The 16,679-nt window shown below is 35.9% G+C and overlaps 1 protein-coding gene across 1 annotated transcript in view; it reads right to left on the bottom strand.

Moving 5' to 3' along the window:
* Positions 1–12,132, bottom strand: part of LOC139720532 (tyrosine-protein kinase Fyn-like) — a 77,202-nt gene extending 65,070 nt beyond the window's left edge. Inside the window, exon 1 of the mRNA XM_071631884.1 lies at positions 12,012–12,132. The gene's annotated coding sequence lies outside the window, so the exon portion shown is untranslated. The remainder of the gene's footprint in view (positions 1–12,011) is intronic.
* Between the last annotated feature and the right edge of the window lie 4,547 nt (positions 12,133–16,679).

The raw sequence follows: 16,679 nt of genomic DNA on the forward strand, positions 1-16,679 counted from the left end.
ACACAGTCAGTTTCCCGTCCCCGCTTCACTACCACACACAATATTGACAGAGATCTCCACACTTGATATGTTCCATAATGGCAAACTGAATGATTGGTTACTGATGCACACTGCCATCAATTAGGACAAGCTATTGACTACAACGTAGTTGTCCATGTTATAACTCTTGGCTGCCTCAAATTTATAAATACATGTACAAGATTGAAAGGCACCAATACAAATAAATGTTCTACTCAGTCATACATGTGTACAATGTAGCAATGCTTATCAAAAGGCAAAAATGGCTCATCACTACTTGTAAACAAATTTAACCTGTTGAGGACGGACTAATTTTGCTACAACACCCATTTCCCCCATATGTAGACACCTGCCCGAGTATATTCAGGACTCATCCTCAACGGGCTATTAAAAAAGTGGACTCCTTTAGTATTAAAGGTAAATACAAAAGTGCTCAGACAAAGTATTTTAATGACATTCACAGGCACTGTCTTTATCTATAATATTGTTGCTCATAAATTGTTGTGGTTGCTGAGCTTGAAGAGTTGCACAAAGTGGTGAAAAAAGAAGGAAAATTATTCTAATTATCATTGTCAATTTTCAGGATGCAAGCAGTGCACTGAGCAAAAGTTGTCATCAGTTTTCACTATTAAAAAGACAATGTCTTATCATTTACTGGCAACAGTAACATTTTTTTTTATCAGTCTGTAGCTAAGCAAATAACCACAATGCTCAACTTAAAGACAAAACAAAACAGGCCCCCAAAACAAACAAAAGTAAAACACACACAGCCCCACACAAACCATTGCTGCAGTCTATACTTCATTAGCAAGACTTGAGGAAGTATCATATAATCAAAGGAGAAACGATACACAAGCAATTCAGGAGTTCTGCTTCCTGAGGAAAAAAAAATGAAGCCTATAGATTTATCAATATTCTCTCTTTTTTTAATAGTCAATGATGCTTGCCATCACTCTAAACTTTGATCATTTATAAAGCATACAGACTTTCAATTTCCATTTTTCAATTCAATCCAGTCTGGTGAACAAAACTTTAAATGGGTTGGTTGCCCATCTCTGCTTTCAATACATTGGATCCATGGCATAGCATCAATGATATGGAGGAAAGAGATTCATGAAATGCAGCTATTTGAGTATTATTCATTCAATCTCAGCAAATCACAGACACTCTTTTTTCATGGGTAATAGGTATTAAAAACTGTTTTCCCTTCAATTCTCACATTAAGCCTTTCCAAGGTGTTAGTTGTACATGTATTGTCAGCTTCACATCATGCACTGTAAAATATCAATACATCTCTTTAGACCCACATCATATGAAATTTGGTTTCCTTGTCAACTCACACCTAAAGGGATCATACAGTTTTGGTTGAGACATATAACTTCAGGTTTTTAATATTTTTGGTGAGATAATGAGAATCCTCCTATGATATGTGAAAAAAGCATATAATTCCAAGAGGAATTCAATATTTATTTGACGAGAATTGGTTTTGAAATGGCGAGAATATCCAAAAACAGGGGAATCATAATACAAAGTGGGACCCACCTTTTATCACAATCACTTTGTTTTACTTTGATTTTTGGATGTCTCAGCTATTCCCAAACTGATTTTCATTAAATAAACTTTGAACATCCTCTTAGAACGGTATGCTCTGTACTATTTCATATAAGTGGTTTCTTGGTATCATGCAAAAAGTTAAAAGCAAAATCCTCGTCTCCACTAAATGCTATACAATCCCTAAAGGAATGTGTACAGTATGTAGCATACAATAGTAACTTGACTCTGTTACAGAAAAAAAGAAAAACATTGCAATTCACATTACCTCTTTGAAAACAGTGTAAAATGACCTGCAACGGTTCTGTTGACACATTGTAGGTTGTAAAGAAACATGTGAAAGTGTACACCATCCTATAAGTGCTTACAGTAGAACATATAGGAAAACAATCCTAAGCAATTGGAGTACTGTGCAGTTGATCTGAATGGCTCTCTTTCTCACTCAGTTAACCGTTGAGGACGAGTCCCAAGTATACTCGGGCAAGTGTCTTTGGGAAATGCATGTTGTAGCAAAATCAGTCTGTCCTCAACTGGTCAATACGTACATTGTACATTTGTACCTCTCACACAACCCATGGCCATTCTAATGCACTGTGAATACATACTATTACATGTACATGTACATGCTTGTACCTGTAGCTCAATGAGGGATTGAGTACAATTTGCAAGCCCCTACAGATGCGATGTATTTGTACAATGAAGGAACCATGTTAAATTTATATTTGTATCCATCATGTACCAAACATTTGTGCACCCATACAGTGAAATGTATTTGTGCACTCATACAGTGCAATCAAATTTTAGCTATTTTGTCTTTATAATGTACATGTACGTAATGATGAGTATTTATTTTCCGATGTGCACATTTACAGTGTAGATCATAATGCATGCACACTGCTATACATGCGTAGATCTGCACACAGTAGTGTATTTTCCTGAAACTTCATGGATGCGTCATATTTAATACTACAAAAATTGAATCCATGTATACTACACTTTGGTAGTTAAACATTTTCCTTGAATGTACACTTTGTACAATGGGTAAAATGTGTAGGTTTGAGGCCTATTCTCTATATTCAAAGGCACAGTAGGCGTTTTCACATCAGCCCGATGTTTCAAAATAGCGCGCTATTTTCTGACTTGGGAAATTGGAAAATATCTCGAGCTTGGATTTTTATCGGGCTGATGTGAAAACACCTATTGTTTCTCATTCATTCAACAGTATACACGTGTGAAAACAGTGACCGCCTCTTTCCCCAACACATTTTTTTATCATCATGATAAAAGTTGTGGAAGACAGATGACAAAAGAAACATTAATCACAATTCAAGGACACTTATACCACCGACGAGTTTTAATCTACAAGTTCTTCACGACTTTTACTACAATGTATTTACTAAAATGGCATTTGAAGCAATCTCAAGACACTCAGAAATATACAATTTGTATGTCTGCCTTCAACCCAAAACTATTCAACAATTGTGAAGATTGAGAGACTCAAAAATAATATAGGGCAAGTCCAAGATAATGCGCGCGTTACGTATGGGACATTCAGAGACTTTTATGACCTGAAAAATAGTGTTAATGGCCTTTGATCATATTGAACTTCATCATGGTGATTGATATCTAGGAGAAGTATAAACATGTAAAAAATTGAGAAAAATGACCGTGACAATTATATTCTAGAAGAGAAAATATGTGCCGTTACGTATGGGACCAGAAAACTTTTGTTTTTTATAACATTTTTTTCAATCTCAAAACTCTCTGAAAGTGTTTCATTCTACAACTTGTAACTCACTGTGATGAAAGTCACAACACTCAAGATTATCACAGGTAAGTTTCATGTCATTAGGCAAAAAACTCTAATTACAGGTTCTAATTAAAGACAGACATGACGTGTTACGTATGGGACAGTTACGTATGGGACAGTTTGTCCCCCATTCATTTAGTGTGTGAAGAACCATGTTTATGAGTATTTTGCATAATTATTGTAGTAAAATCAGTTGAAACTACTCAAATACTGATCCAGATTGTCAAGGAAACATTATTCCCCGAATACTCACCATTATAATCATATTCAGTCATATTTTTATATTTTTATGACCAACCTAAGTATGCCTGCCCTTTGTCCCCCATTCGTTTAGTGTGTGGAGAACCAAGTTTATATGAGTATTTTGCAAAATAATTTTGCAAAATACCCATAAACAAATTTTTGCATAATCATTGAGGTAGAATCAGTTGAAATTACTCAAATGCTGTTCCAGATTGATATGGGAACAATATCCCCCATATATCTACCATCATAATCATATTTAATCATATTCTATATTTTTTATGACCAACCTGAGTATGTATGCCCTATTTTTATCAGGATAGTTACTACTGAAAAATTGAATAGTTTAAAGTGTTTACTTCCATTGATGAAGGGCAGTTTGCCATTTAGTTTCAATAAAAAATGACTTGACACAAGAAATATTAATTTCAATAAATAAGAAATACCTGCTGCGTGGAACCCCAGTGATCGAGTAGATGATGTCTGTCTAGCAGTCAGGTCATTGATTCGAGTCACACCTCAGTATGTATACCCATGAATTTTGTCGTGGCTACTATTGAAACTGAATTGTGTATTACTTGCAATAAAAAGGAATCATTTTACTTTATATATTTTTTGTATATATCACAACCATTTCAAATTGGATCTCTGTCACATAAACTTTGAATTCCTCTAGTCTTAGGATTGTATGCTCTTTAGTAATTCTTGTAAATGTTGAAAACTGAATCCCCATTTCTACAAAAACTATACCATCCCTTTAATGCTGATTTTTCATTGTGTATTTTGCCATTTTCCCCTCCCCCTTTCTGAAAATTGTTCAGTCAAGTACATGCATTGTTTCAAGTGTCTAAAACTCAAAAAGTAGCTACAATGTTGGGATGCTTTCTTCAGGATGATTGACCATTTGCATACTGAGAGACCTTCCCAGCTAGCTACATGCATTCACATGCAATATGTATGAGGATGTCCCATACGTAACGCATTTGTCCCATACGTAACATTATTTCAATGCCTAATAGAATATATTTCTTTTACTGTTTTTTCTTTTTTCTATGGTATTTAATTTCTCTAAACAATAAATTAGAACTTTCCAAAAGGGCATTAAAATATCCTTAGCAATGTCAGAAAAAACCTAAAAAAATGACCTCAATTTGTTACGTATGGGACATCTCATGATAGGACACGAGCTAATTTGCATAATCATTTGCATAATCCCTAAATTTTTATACCAAGTTAAACTATTTGATGAACTTCTTATGTCCACATATTAATCAAATATCATTTGCTTTCCTTTGAATTAATATGAATTTTTATAAATGTCCCATACGTAACGCTGTGTTTCACATTTATGCAAATGAAGCCCTTGAAATTTGCATAAACTTACATAATAGCATTTTTTCCTCCATGGAAATCAAAACTTCAACTCATAAGCTTCAAAATGATACCAAACATGTCAATATTGAGCAAAGATGAAATTTTGCCTTCTGAGGGGACCTTATCTTGGACTTGCCCTATACAATCCTAAAAAAAGCAAATAAAAGGAATAATAATTTTCAATATGAGCAATACCCAAAAGCCCCCCAAAACAAAGAAAAGAATATGTTCCCATGGAAACATGTGGTGATACCATCAGTGGGTTTGGCTTTGGGTCAGGACAAACTTCCTTCCTTATTCTCGTCGCACTGCAGATATTTGCCGACTCAAACATGGTCTTTTCCCACAGAGCAAAAAAAAGAAAAAAAAAGCTTGAAATGGTCAGTGATACAAACTGCAAACACATACACTGCATGCTATATAATGATGAAGGTCTAGATGGCAAAAATATTTTGCAATAAGACTTCCCGACAATTATATTTGCATACATGTACCACTATTTTTAATTTTGCGTTTAGTATCAGACTAGAGAAATTCCCAATTTTAAAGATAAAAACCTACAAGTGGGTAACCCATATTTGGCCTATAGATACAGTACAGTTTTAGATACCGATTTACACAAAATGTCCCCTGTGGTACACAACTGCTGTATGGCTACATCCCACTTGAATACTGTTCAAGACCAATGCCACCCTCGCAACATTTATTGTGCATGCCTGCATTTAGAATACTGAATTCCACAATCCCTGTAGGGTTCTATAGAAACATTTCTCTCCATTTGTTCTACAATGTATGTTAGTGAAATGTCTGCAAATAGAAGAAGAGCAATGAAAGACACACAGACACATACATTACTATCTAAGTTTGCATAGCATAGCAGTTAGTATGCTAATCATGGTTCAGTGGGCATGAATTCATGCACCATTCCAAAAATAAAGCGCACATTGGTTAACAAGTGATTACAAACTGCATTCACAATGGGTGCACTGTATCATTACCGAGACTAGTGATGACAGATTTCTACAGTGCACATTGAAGCTCCTAGAATGAGAAGTTATTACCTTCATTTTTTAAGAATAATTTATTGACAGTGTGAAACTTGTACACCGTACATGCATACAGCCTGTATGATATGTTTAAGATTGAAAGATGCAGGATGGTACACGTGTATGTTGTACAGACCTGTTGGCTTCCAATCAAAGTACACATTTTATCCTTTGATAAATTGTACATTCAAATCTATTATTAAAAAAGACCATACTTCATGACTCCAAATGGCTCTGTCTCTTCTTGGTTGTTGTTTTTACATAAAAGTACCTCATTAAAGCTATAGTGCTCAATGATACACATGGCATATCCACAATTTCATGCAAAGTTTGAAAAGTCCTCAAAAGTGTTTAATATACATATAAATTTCAGCAATATGGACTGTTAATAAAATTGAGCTGAGAACGTGACAGCTATGATGGTAATTATGTACAAAGGGCGCATGGCTTTTACTTCCTCGTTGAAACATCGCAATCAAGTTCTAAGAAATATTCGAAAAAAGGCCTTGAAGGCTGTTTGGCATGTAACATGTTCATCACGTCCAATCCATGTTGTCAGTGTTGCCAGACTTGGGAACCCAACACTCAGCCCACTGTTTGATGCTTTAAGAGCGGTCCTACCAGGAAGAAAATGCAGTATGCAGTATGCAGATAATCTATACAAATATTTTAAGTTTTGAGCGATAGCTAACATTACATTAAGTGGACTCTTCACACACTTTACATCACACCAGGTTTCACAGGCAATCCACATACACTATACAGCAACCTGTATAAGCTGTTTTTTTGCGATGGCTTAATTTTTGAAATTTTCGCGAATCACTACTGGATCGAGAAATTAACAAGACGTGAAAATGTTGCCATATGCTATATAATGGTAGCAATGCATTTATGATAGCTTCAGTGTTGATTCGCAAAAAAAAACATCTCGCAATTTCAATGTCTGTGACCTTCTAATTTGCAAAAATATCTGTACCCAAAAATAACAGCAAATACAGTTTCCTGAAATAACAACTTTCTAATCAGATGCCATCTCGGCTGTCTAAAGTAGAGTCAAGGATCAAAAAAATGTTGTCTTGTATTTTGGTAAATACATGGCATACATATTGCACCATATTTAACACAGATATGGACCTTGTGTCGAGTGGATCATTCCATAAGAAAATGGCTTTTTCCTCAGACGCCATCTTGTGTGTCAAAATGAGGTTCATTTTGTCTCTTTGTTAACATGATATACAATATGCCCTTTCCATTTTAAATCTGTAGGCATGACAGGTTTGATCCCCTTTTCTTCAATGAGAATCTCAGAAATCATTTGTTGTACTGGGAACTTGTAGTACACTGTCTTTGTATATCGGATCACCTAATTTGTCAGGCTTGATGAAAATCTAGTTCGAATTGCTTTCTTACTGACATCATTACACATGTGCTGTCTTTGTTAAACTTGTCCACATCATATTTAAAACAAGAATGAATATTTGGTAGATCATCACATCAAAGCTTTCGAACGGTCATTGACTGTATACCAATCTACGGTGTAATCAATGTTTAACAAACTTTATAGCAAATCCTAAATACAGCTGTATTTACACTGGTCGGCTGGTTATCATTTTGGGCCAGATAGTCCCAACCGCATTATCCCTTCGACAGTCCCTTTACCCTTCGCACGTCAAAATAGGAATCTGTCCCCTCTTTGCTCTTCCTGTTCATTTCCTGTGATTTTGATCAGGCACAAATAATTGTCTACATCTGTCATGAATGACAGTGGTTCTATCTGCACCACACCACGCACACGCAGTTTAGTTCAGAGTTCTGAGTCAATGTGAATGCAATGTGTACATTGTATGACTACAGTGTTTGAATCCCTCCCACTATACAGTAAAATATGAATTGTAAGCCTAAGTATAATGCAAAAGCAAAGGCCAGTGGGTGACCTAAAAACAAAATCTGAACTTTCAGGGGGGGTTAATGAATCCATGGCAAGGAGATTAAATTAAAAAACAACAACAAAACAAAACAAAACAAAATAAATCTGCAGGGAAGTTATAAACTCTTACATCTAAAACTATGAAGCAAATTCAATTTTAGAGTTTACTTTTTTTAATGAACATACCCCAAACATGATGAAACTCAAATTTCATTCACATCAATATAATTTGTAAAACTGTTGCACATTTGATGTTCTATAGATCTTATACCTTTTAGTAGATATTCAATGGGGAATACAATACAATGTACATGTACAGTAATGTCTGGTGCATGTATTTTCCCACTACATGGTACACAATGTACATCATATATCACACTTTTTGTTGGAAAAAGTATGTTTACAACCGTAGGATGGGCATAATTCTAAATCATACCTTTGTCTTGAAAGAAAACAAAATACTTGATTAGAACTAATGATGTACCACTCCAGGATTACTTTACAAAGTTCTTCATTTGATGTTTGTCAAAAAGAAATTAGGTAAAGACTATGTTCTTTATTGTCTTTCTCATTAAATATCCAGTTACACGCTTTAACAGTTTATGGACATTAAACCTGAAGGAATGATATTTAATGCAATGACTACAAAGTGTACACTTGCCTCACAAAAAAGAAAGAAAGAATGCCTCTCTACACAGCATTCTTACACTAAACTGTAGGCTGCTGTTGTTTTGAATGACTTTTAAAACTCTGTCCCTTTGATTTCAACAGAACAGTTTCATTCAAAACAATGAAAACATTCTTCGAGGTGGCTTTGTCTTTACTTTCCTTTTCTTTGGTGGTTGGAATCGTGACCTCCACTGGGCAGAATGTTGCCAATTAAACCCACACGTCTTTGTTTCTGAGACCTGTAGACTCATCAATATACACATTTTGTATACTATGCAGCATTTTGGAGTTCTCCCTTATGTGGGCGTGTGGATGAGACCAAAACTAGTGTTTAACCTTGACCTCTGCAATTCAACAACAAACATGTGAGCATGTGCTCTTCGTGAAAGTGGGTCATCAAACTCAAATTTCCTGTTATTTGGTAATTAAATAAATAGCACATGACAGTATGTACGCTTTGTACAATGTACAATGTACAATATTCAGTGCTGCAGAACAATCGTAATTTTAACCATTCTGAGGTGTGAATTTCTTCAATTTGTCTCCCGTAACAAATGAAATTTGTAAGATCGCAACTTCTGATTTGTAATCTAACCCAAAAAAAGTCAGAAAAAAAGGAACCATGGGACTCGAACCTGTCATCTACTGCTTTCCGGGCTGTGACACTACCACTAGGCTCTCCGTGGTTGCCGGCAGTGACGATGAACTTGGAACAAATACCCAAGCTCCGAAAATTGTTAAATGTGAGTCCACTTAATAGGCAGACAAGGCATTATAAATGAAAGTATTAAAGAGAATATTAATCAGAGGGTTGAAGGTTGTGGTGTGAATTTCTTCAATTTGTCAACTTCAACTCCTCTGATTAATATATTTTTTCTGTTACACTGATAATGGTCTTTTATTAGTACCGTATATTAAAGGAATACTATGCATTGCATGGTGTGATTGTACAAAAGCTCAAGTGTGTATTACATCAGTTCATATTCCTGACTGAATGATTTTAAGAGAGAAAACAAATTTATGTTTTCTTGGTTCTGTCTATTTATTCAAAGTGGGCACTCCACTGACGCACTTGTATGGGGTTTAGAGGCAACACATCGGTCTGTAACTTGTTTCATAAGGACCTTATTTCGCTGATTTTGCTATAACATGCATTCCCCATAAATAGATGCCTGCCTGCATAAATACTCGTGACAAGTCTTCAGGACTTCAAATACATACTATGTAGTTCCTGTTGTGTCTGCTAGCTGATCAGTTAAGGCCTACACTACAGATAATCAACAAGTGGTTACAACTTACAAATTATGCCTAGGTGCATACAACTGAACAAAGTGTACAGAGAGTAGGGTCAATACTGATAGTTGTAAGCGAGTTAACACACAATGTTCAAGAGTACAAAATTTTGGTATCGCTTTGTTAATATATATTCTGACCGTCGGTGTTGGAGCTTTGATTTAAGGCATTTATTGTTTGGAAGATACGCATAGCACTAGCACTAGCACTAGCATCAAACTTGAAATCACCCACTATACATGTACAAAGTGTAACTTCCTTGGTACTATCCACACTTTAGTCTTGGAAACATATCATACAGTGTACTATAGACCTACGTACATGTACATTGTTTGACCGAAAGATCGGTCTGTATCTGTCCGTCGGGGAATGTTCCGCGGAGACTGCGTCTGGCTTCACGGATCCCCTCCGTATACAGACCGAAGTCAATGATGCCAGCTCCTGTGTGGCAGTAGCGCACAAATCAAACGTTACGATAAACCAAATTTCAGACAGCTTTTTTATATTCAAACAAGTTTGACATGACATGACACATTATGCAGCAATATTTGGGGTTAATTTCTCACATTTTGCAATCGAAATACTCACAGTAACGCGGTTATAATGCAGAAATTTTATCCATATCGCAACATCGCCGTTCGCTAGCTGTAGGTCACCATTTTGAATCTGTTAACCAATCACATGCGAGGTACTTTATTAAGTAAAAAAAACACGTAGAACCTACCTCGCATGTGATTGGCTAATAGATTCATACTGTATGTTTCTGCAGTTTGAACGTGACGACGCGACGGGCTGGTTGATGTGTGTTTTGCGTTGAAAATTCGACCGAAATATTGGATTATTCATTAATCTGGTGAGTGAAGTCTATTCTTGAATAGTTGATTTAACTATTCAAGCTTAAATTTGCCGACCTAGGGCCGTGAATTAGACGCAGTCGAGAAGGGTGAGGTACCTCACCCAATTTTCCATAGAGACAGTGGTTAAGAACATCCACACAGCAATGGGTACTACAACCTTCCGTCTGTCTACGGAGGACGGCGTTAATGGCAAAATACAAAAGAGTCCTCCGGACAGACGGATCTTTCTGTCTAGTACATTGTATGTCAAGAATTTAATACAGATTCTTTGCATAGGCTGCAGTAAAAAAAAAAAAAAGATACTGAAATACAAAGTTCTAAAATGCATCAAGTATCATGCAGTTTGAGTCAATTCAACTGACCACCTGTAGTTCGGCACCTGCTGTAACGTTTAATATGACTATTGCTATTGTACTGAGTGGTTGGTGCTACAACACTTCAGTGGTGGATCCAGGAGGGGGTGCACCGGACACCCCCCCCCCCCTTTATTTTTTTTTATTTATTTTTTTTAATTGATTTTAATTTTGTTATTAAGCGCCCCCTCAACCCTCTTTATGAAATTCCCACATCCGCCCCTGCACTGCTACTGACACAGTGCAGTGACCCAGTGTAGTGTCATACTGGAACGATTTTCAAGCCTGAAGGACGCAGGACGACTAAGAAGAAGATACTATATTTAGTCTTCTATTTCTAATTGATATCTTTAACGTGCAAACAGTTTGAAGCGAACTCAAGATCACGTCACTCATAATACTACGAAAACGCGTAGATAGCGCATGAAGTGCAGTGATGGCGGTCTGTAGTGTAAATTTTAGAATAGCCTTTACCGACGGTACTGAGTAGCAATACGAATACGACACGATGGCTGCGTTTAACATCGAACAACTTCCCCATTACTTCATTATCATTTCTTTTTATATTTCTCCTTTAACTATACAGCCCACAGGATAGTTTTAACGAGCAGTGCCGACTGTATCTGGAATGGGAGGGAAGTCAAGTCCAAGTGGATTGGTCGTCTCTATAAAGCGGCCGAGCACGGACGAGAGGTGCAGCTCAGCGCTGGGGCAGGGGAACGTCACGGTCGAGAAAAGGACCAACAAGCACCCACCCTAAACCTGTCTGCTGGTGCCAGCTACTACGTGTCTGAGCAGCTGAATGCTGTAGCCAAAATTAATGATACACCAAATCACAGTCATTGTGGATATAATTGAGATCATACTTACTGGAAGGGTGTGAGGATAAATATATGTCCACGGTGATCAAAGCAGCCACGAATGACAAACCCGTCAAAGCAAACCAATTTTTAGTTTGCTCCTCTGACGAGAATGAATGATTTTCGCCCACTGCTACCTCGCAGACTCCGTGCACAATTTCGCGGCTACATTGGTTATTTTTTCAACGCAACCACTTCCTTGTTTGCGCCAATGGAGTTGTACGTGGTTTACGGACAGGCACACAGGTACAGTAGGATGTAAACGGAGTGAAATCGCAGACCATGGATAGGCGCCATCTGCGAGATGGGACTGAAAGCTGGTAGTAAACGGCGCCAGTTCACAGAACTCTCTGTGCGCCAGTTCACTGATCGAGCTGTGTGCCATTTTGCGTTAGGCCTATAATAACCTTTCCAGTTTAATTTCATGCAGCTCCATTTTAATGATTATCTACCGATTTTCAAACCTACCTAATTAGAGTTCAGTACGCCACATTGACAACTTATAGAAATAAATGGAATGTCAGTGTGGTAGGCCCTACACGATCACAATCAGTGGTTTCTTTCTGAAACAGCCCTCCCCCATTATGATCGTGATAACTGTTATATTTGTATGGAATAAATTGGCTTTCGAATTTGATTTGCACCATACCAAGTAATATATAAGGTGTCACCACTTTGGGTCCCCTTTTTTTTTAACCCCGGAAGTGCGTAAGTGGCACTAAAATGAAATAGTAAGAAACTTTGATGACTGTGATGAGCGCGAGAAGGCTTTTGTTTTTGCGCTGGAGGCCTCTTTTCTTTTCTTTTTTTTTTCTTTTTTCTTGTCACCTGAAGAAACCCGGAGGTGGCACCTTACCGAACTACAGAAGACAGAAGTTGAGCTGAAGACCTTTTTTTTTCTTCTTTTCTTCTTTTCTTCCTTTTTTTTTTTTTTTTTTTTTTTTTTTTTTTAGCCTTTTAGCTGATGAAACCCGAAAGTGGCATCACAAGCCTGAAGAGCCCCGGCCCACTTTTGAAAACATGGCGCCGGCCATGTTTGATAAAAACTGCAATAGCACCGGTCTTAAACTCGAGACTCATTGAACAGTTCTAGCCCATTTATTTTCATACTTCACTTCACATTCATGTAATACATTACACTAAACAAGCAAACAAACAAGAAACAAATAAGACAGCCACAAAGATGCGAAATGAAATGTACAGTAGACCATGATTAGAAAGTAACTGCGGGTTCCAAGAAACAGACATCAATTACAAAATGTGAATACAATGTACACGAGTGTCGCAGTGGGGAGATAGTTAGGTCACCAAGTAAGTAATGATGACATGGGGTTTTATAAAGGCTAATTAGCAAGGTACAAGGGAAAAGTAAGTACAAGAAAGAAAAAGGTGAAACATAGGGACGAGGTTAAAAAAAAAGACAAGAAGGAGGCCATATCAGGGCTGGCATTACTGGAAACTAGTTGAGAGTGAGACTCCCATAGGCCAATGCTATAATTTAGGAGTCAAAATGAGTGAGATCAGCTAGAAATGCATGCAAATGAAATAAAGTTTTAGAGTGAGAAAGGACCAAAATGAGTGAGTCTCACTCTCAATGAGTGAGAGTTGGCAGCCCTGCCTTATAATTACACAAGTAGGGCCGAGGCTTTTATGAGCATAATTATAATATTGTTGAGTTCATAACGAATATTCCAAGTATAAGAATAGTGCACTGAGGCTGTGGTAGAGTCTATGAAGAGACTAACTAAAGATTTAGTTTGGTTTATTTCTGCGTTTTCTTTTTCCAAATACAATAATATTTGAAAACAAAGTGATACGGAGTATGCAAAAAAAGGAGAGTATAACATACAAATCAATAATAGGAAATGTACATTTCATAACAACATCAGTCTGTAATAACATAAATCATGAATCAAAGCAACATGTTACGGCATACGTCCGTATTTATACATGAACAAAGGAGAAATCACTAGTACAGGGACCGTCATCACAAGCAGAGCTTGGCGTGGAAGGGTCTGAATGCAAAAGAAAAACACACACACACACACACAAACAGATAAACGCCATCTTCACATTTTTGTTGAAGTGAGGTTGTAATCAAACAGAAAAAAAAAATCAATTGTGTTGCACTTATCACGTATAATGAGTCTGACGATTTGAAAGTTATCACATATGGCTCACAAAATATTGTTGTCTTTGTTATCTGCAGCTTTAAAAAGGAAATCCACCCCAAAAATGAATAAACTTCAAAAGAAAGAGAAAAATATTCCCTACAGAATAATACAACAATGACTAAAATCAAATAAGACTTTAGGAAGATATAACATTTTGAAATTTCATATTTTTTCGGGAAACATAATTTCTTTTTCTTTTTTTTTTACCAGTGACGATGTCATGCTCTCTTCTTATTCATTAATTATACATAAACGACATATTTCAGTTCCATAAATATAAGACTTGTCTTAAAACCATCCAAATTAAAACAGAACAAATTCAATGTTTACTCTTGTATCTTGGTATGGAAACATGCATGCCTTTACTTGTATTAGCTAAAAATATTTTTTTTAACGAATTTCATATATTATAATAATATGAAAAATTGTGAGGGTATGACATCATCAACTCGCTCATTTGAATACTCATAAGGACTGGTCAAAAAATGTTTTCCGAAAAAAAAAAAATTGAAATGTCATGTACGTGTTATATACATGTATTATATTTCATATATGTATATATTTCATATATATATAATATATATAGATAGATAGAGAGAGAGATATATATGTATAGAGAGAGAGAGTATATAACAGACAGGTCACACTGACACTGCCTTGCCTCTCACATGATATTTATCATTGATCGTACAACATGTGATTCATCGATGATAGATAAGCAAATCTTCTTTGTTACCATAATATTTTATTACCCCGTCAGATGTCATGCTATGAATTGAGCATCTGAATACCCCCCCCCCCCCACTTTCATTTCTATTAACTGTAATGCATGTCTCCGTTTTCAAAGTTTCTGTAAGCAATGGCGTCGAATTCGAAGTAACAAGCTTTAAAGGGATGGTATAACTCAGTTGAGATGGGGCTTCAGATTTCCAACTTCTTTTGATGATAGTATTTTGAGATAATGAAAAACCTTTTATGAAATATGAAAGAACATTATTATTCAATAATAATACAATTATGACTATTAACTCAGTGATTTACTCTTACAACCATGACAATCGTCTCACATTAAAGGGATAGTTAATAGCACTGATTGAGGTGAGGATTCAGCTTTTAACTCTTTGCAGGATACTTAGAAAGCACATCACAAAATATTTAAAAAACCCTAACAATTCTAAGAGGAATTCAAAGTCTATTTGAAGAAATCTGGTTTTGAAATGGCTGAGATATCCAAAATAAAGCGATCCTAAGTAAAGGTGGGACACATCTTTGAGTAGGATCACTTTGATTTACTTTGTTTTTGGATATCTCAGCCATTTAGTATATAGCCGGTTTTCATCAAGGAAACATTGAATTCCTCTTGGAATTGTTAGGGTTCTTTTTTAATATTTTGTGAGGTGCTTTCTAAGTATCTCGCAAAGAGTTAAAAGCTGAATCCTCACCTCAACCAGTGCTATTAACCACCCCTTTAATGTGAGACGATTGTCATGGTTGTAAGAGTAAATCACTGAGTTGATAGTCATAATTGTATTATTTTCTTTTTAAATGAGCTATAAACCCATCATTCCGAGGTGACAGGGCAAATTAGTAGCCATACTTTGTATGCCACCTTGTTACAAAAAAAAAAAAAATAAGGTGATTATCGCACAATATATAATGCACACTCAGATATGGAGGAAAAAAGAAAAGAAAAGGTAAACCGAATACTAGTACACAGTTCCTTATCTTTGTGATTTGTATCAGATGCATGCAAAAGACGTGACTCAGTATTTTGTTTTTTTCTTTTTGATTTCAAAATATGATATTGTTTTAGTCTTCACCAACGGAACCAAAATATTTAAGAAAACAATATAGTTAGAGTATTTTTACACTGTTATCATCTGACCAATAACTAATTTCACAATCATAACTGCGTTATCTAAAAAGTCAATATTCCATTCCAAAATGCCTCATTGAGATCTTTTCTTAATATCAAAACAATTACTGAATCATTTATTTAGGCTGTTTTTTTCTTCAAAGCGATACATGCATTATATATATATATATGAAGTGTTTGTTTGCAAAAACCGATAAGTCCATATTTGCCAAATGGAGATATTTGCGATTAAAGGTCAAGAAACATAAAAAGAATAATACGAAAATTTTTGCTTCTTTTGACCATAACTTCAAAAATATACCTTTATATGTAGTGACCAATATATCATTTAAAAGGTACTATTTTGTACCTGATGACATCCATACTTCAAAATCTTCAAAAATGGACTTATCGGTTTTTGCGAACAAACTCTCCATATATATGTATGTGTGTGTGTGTGTGTGTGTGTGTGTGTGTGTGTGTGTGTCTTTGTCATAAAAAAGCAACACATTCATTCTGCTTAATCTAACATCTCAATGTTCATTAAATGAAATGTTATTAGAAAAGAAAAAGAATGCTCCTTCCCTCCCTTCCGTAAGGATACATCTGTTTATAATATACAATGTATATCTATCCCACCTTCCACTCC

The sequence above is a fragment of the Diadema antillarum genome, unplaced genomic scaffold (assembly GCF_040938485.1).
Source record: "Diadema antillarum isolate AM-2024a unplaced genomic scaffold, OU_Dant_1.0 scf00000128, whole genome shotgun sequence".
NCBI classification, from domain to species: Eukaryota; Metazoa; Echinodermata; class Echinoidea; order Diadematoida; family Diadematidae; genus Diadema; species Diadema antillarum.